Raw genomic sequence first — 4829 nt, forward strand, 5'->3', positions numbered from 1 at the left:
GGACAGCCTGGTCTACAAAGGGAAACCCTGTCTCCAATTTAAAAAAAAAAAAAGCCAACAAAACAAAACAAAAAGACAAAATTATCAAGACTGGATTAAAATAAGACCAAATTCTACATGATCCACAAGGTACATATACTAAGTATGAAGAAAAGAGACTGGATGCAGAAATAAACACCTAGATAATACAATCAAAAGTCACAGGGAAGTCAGGTATAGCCCAGGCTTTCTAGAGACCCAGGAAGTAGAGGCCGGAGGGTCAATTCAAGAGGTCATTTTCAAGTTAGCCTGTGTTATATGATACCTGTCTCAAAAACAATAGGGCTGGGGAGAAGGCCCAGCAGATAAAGGCACTTGCTGTCAAGCCTGACAACGCGAGTTCAATCCCCAGGACCCACACGGTGCAGTGGGAGAACTGATTCCTGCAAGCTGTCTTCTGACCTACTGTGTGCCACAAAAATAAAAACGTAATTAAACTGAAAGTCAACAGTCAACATAGCTACAGTAACACTGGTCAGACACTCCAGGGCAAATAAGGTTACAAGGGATAAAGGGTTCCTGACTTCCCAGTGATACCCAACCATCTAGAAAACATGTACTAACAGAAGGCTATCAAACATGGGAGGCCAGACCTGACACAGCCACAAGGAACTGATCCGCCACCACTACAGAGTTCAATATCCCAGCTGCTGGTTCAGCCCAGTCCAATGCGGCTCCAGCCTGGGGCCTTATGTTTAAGTCTTTAATCCACTCTGAGTGAATATGGGGTGACAACTATGGCATGTGTTCCTGACCCGCCCGATGAGGAGTAACTGAACACAGATGCATAGACTTCGTCTGAGGTCTCTATTCTGTAAGTCTGTGTGTGCCTGAGAAGAGTCATCTTATCTGCGGCACAGACACGCTGGCCCATCAGGTCCAAAGTGCCCATCCTGTGGATTTCCCATCCTGGTGATCTTATTATTTTTTTTAAAATGGTCCTGAAGTCTCTTGCTATGCCATCTTTCATTTTAATATTTGCACAATATATTTGGGTGCCCAAAGTGAGCACACGCACTCACAATGATTGTATTCTCTCAAAGCACTGACTGTGACCACAGCAGTTGTTTAATCCTTATTGTGTTCAAATGCTGGACAAGACGCAGCTTGAGGGCTGCAGAGACAGCCTGATAGTTAAGAGCAGTTGCTGTTCTTACAGAAGACCTGGACTCAGCTTCCAGAACCGATATGGAACCTCACGGCCATCTGTAACTCCAGTTCCCTTTCTGACAGCCACAGGTAGCACACAGACATGTGCAGGCAAAACATTCACAAGCATAAAGTAAAAATACATTTTTAGAAAACTGGAAAGAAGATGAGAGGGCAAGGGCTTGTTGTCGGCTGGCTGTTTCGGGGCACAGTACCCTGTTGACGTGGGGGAGGTAGGGAGGCTGGGAGGCACACTGTATCCAGTCAGCAAGTACAGAGAAACCTGGTGCTCAGCTCACTTCTCCATGTGTGTGTGAGCTCTCGCACACACGCTATAGGCACATATGTGAAGGTGCACTTGTCCATGCAGGTGTGTGTAGAGGCCAGAGGTTGACACCAGGAAGTCTTCCTCAATGGCTTCTGCACGTTACCTCTTGAGACAGTCTCACTGAATCTGAGTGAGTCATTTTGGCTAGACTGGCAATGAGTTCCCGTGGGATCCACATATCTGCCTCCTGGTCTGGGATGAGACACATGCTGTCACCTCTAGTTTCTGTTGGTGCTGGGAATCAAGATTATGGCCCCTGTGCTTGCTCAGCAAGCGGTCTGCCCATTGAGCTGCTCCCCAACATTCTTGTCTCCTCCCTTCTATTCAGAACCTTACCCCATTGATGGTGCCACCCACATTCACGGTGGCTTTTCCCTCTCGTTATAAACCTTTCTGAAAAAATCTTCTTAAACATGCCTAGATGTGTTTCCATGGCAACTCTAAAAGTCCATCAAGCTGACAAAGATTAAAAAAAAAAAAAAACATTGCAGCTATCATTATGCAGTCATCTGTCCACTGCAGAAACAACCGTTTATATGGCTCAACAGTCCATTGTATCTGAATCGGACATGACAGCACAAGCCTATGACTCCCGTACACAGGCAGCTGACACAGGATTGTGAGGTTTGAGGCCAGCCTGAGCTATATAGTGAGACCCTACCAAAAAAAGTGTAAAGCGTCTAGAGCTAGGTGTGGCTCACACCCGTAACCCCAGGGCTCAGGATCGTAGTGAACCTGAGCTCAGTCACGTCTGGGCACACCGTGGGTTAGTGAGCTAACGCACACACACCGTGGGTTAGTGAGCTAACGCGCACACACCGTGGGTTAGTGAGCTAACGCGCACACACCGTGGGTTAGTGAGCTAACGCGCACACACCGTGGGTTAGTGAGCTAACGCGCACACACCGTGGGTTAGTGAGCTAACGTGCATCTCACTGTCACCATCGACAACGCTCTTGCTGCTTTCACATGCTTGTCATCATGAATCATGTTGAAGCTAGTATTTTTTTTAAGTTTTTAATTTTTGTTGCCTATATCACTTTTTGCCTGCATACATGTCTATGCATCACGCATGCCTGGTCCTACAGAAGCCAAAAATGGAGTTACAGATGGTTGTGACCCACACCAAAATTATAGCTTGAGGAATCATTTCTCTAGTTTCTGAGTGCAGGGATCCAAACCTGGGACAGCAAATTAAGAGCAAGTGCTCGCTTTTAACTGCTGAGCCATCTTCAGAGTCCCCAAAACTAGACAGGGTCTCTCTACATAGCCCTGGCTGTTCTGAGACTCCCTATGTAGACCAGGCTGGCCTTGAACTCACAGACGTCTACTTGCCTCACCTTCCTGAGTGCTGGGATTAAAGAAAGGCGTGCGCCACCACCGCCCGGCTAAGAATTATTTTTATTTATATGTCTGAATATGGGTTTGTGCATGAGTACAGGTCCTTTCACAGGCCAGAGGGTGTCAGATCGCCCAATTTATGCTGCTTTGTCTTCATGTGGATGTTTTGCTCTCAGCTGGCCTCCATAAGGGAAGAAAAAACTGTGTGTTTGTTTAGACAGGCTTGCTTTGAAGCCCAGGTGAGCCTCAAAGTCACAGTAATTAATAATCTTCCTGCCTTAGCCCCCAAGCACTGAGGTTACAGGTGTGTGTCATTATTTTCAGCTGAAGGGTAATTAAAATGCTCTTGGAGTTGCTGTAGGCCAAGGGCGGAGAGGGAGAGGGAGAGACTCCGACTGACAGATTTCTGAGTCTTGAAGGGCAGGTCCCCATGCCACAGGTATGAGGGGCTCAGGCCCAGCTAGCTCTGTTGGGGATTCCTCCATTAGGCCTCCTGATAGTTCTGTCAGTCACTGATCTGATGGGCTGGCCATGCCTTACAGACAAACCGAGGGTTTCCTAAATCTTCAGCATGTGGTACGGCAGAGTTCTACAAAGAATAACTTTTTTACCCAATGATTTAATTGTTTTGAAACATGCTGGATAAAAGTTCAATCCATGTTTGATGTACCTTTTACCTCCAAAAGTGCTTAACAAGGGTTTATAAAAATACCATCGGGCTGGTGAGACCGGTCAGTGGGTAAAGGTGCTTGCCATGGCAGCTGCCGACCCGAGAGCTCTCATCCGACGTCACGTGAAGGTCAAGGACTGCCTTCTACATCCACATCCATGTTTCAGGCATGTGCCCTCCTCTCCAAGATCAACTTTAAAAACACCATGATAATCCTTTGGAGTCTTACACCGTTTTCATGGCTTTTTAAGTGGCAGCTATCCCATTTGACCAGTAGGAGGCCTTAAACTGACGCCTGGGCTATTTGGATAAGACCCCATCACTCTGGGTGCTCCTTGAGTCTTTAGCAAGATTCCCAGAAACGCCCCCCCCCCCCCCACTTCCCCTAAGAGCACTCATCTTTTCAGCAGGAAACAGAACCCAGAGGCCATGACCTGGGCTTTGGGACAAGTTGTATACCCCAGGCTGGGGTCTGCTTGTCCTGCCTCTCATGCTACAAGCGGGTGCATGGATGAATCGTGAGCCTCAACAGCAGCTAACAGAGCCAGGAAGGGTCTGGGTGGGCAGGGAAGATGCCTCTGTTTTCTGGCCCATTCCAGACCCGCAGTCACTCCAGGTACCAGCCAATTAGGTCACACCAAATGCACTTCTCGCCCCCTGCTTGAAGGATCCCGCTTCCTTATCTCCCTGACTGGAATTTGGGTGCTTGCTGCTTCTTCTACTGCAGGTGCTATCATGCAGGCTCCAGAAATACCTTATGACTAAACTCAAGGAAGTTGCCTTTCCCCGAGACTTAACATCTTAAATGACCCACCAGAGCTCAAGTAGGATCTTGCTTCTAAGGCAGCCCTGTTGCCTAGGGATAGATAGGGCCCAGGAGTAAACATAGAAGGCACCTCATCCTCCCTGCTGCCCAGGGACTGGGTCCAGAAGTACCTGCAGGCCAGGCACCCCATCCTCTATGCTGCAGGTGCTGTCAGAGGGCATGCTGACTCCCACACCTTGTGAAACTGGCCCAGAGTCCATTCTCATTCTGACTGGAAACCGGCTGAACCCATGCTCTTTTGTACTCCCATCCCAGCAGATACATCTGGCAGGAAAATACTGTAGCTCAGGGCAGGGAAACACTTTGACTTTGAATCTCCTTAATGTAAAGTATTCAACCACCAGGATACAGAAGCAGATGCAACCTGAGAGGGCTGACCAGAGTGTATTTCCACTCCTGAACTTGGATGTCAAAGGTGTGATCCCACGAAGTGGCCAGTACTTCTATGCAGTGGGTGTCTCATGCCTTAGGGAGCC

This window comes from Arvicola amphibius, chromosome 7, assembly GCF_903992535.2.
Source record: "Arvicola amphibius chromosome 7, mArvAmp1.2, whole genome shotgun sequence".
Lineage (NCBI taxonomy): Eukaryota > Metazoa > Chordata > Mammalia > Rodentia > Cricetidae > Arvicola > Arvicola amphibius.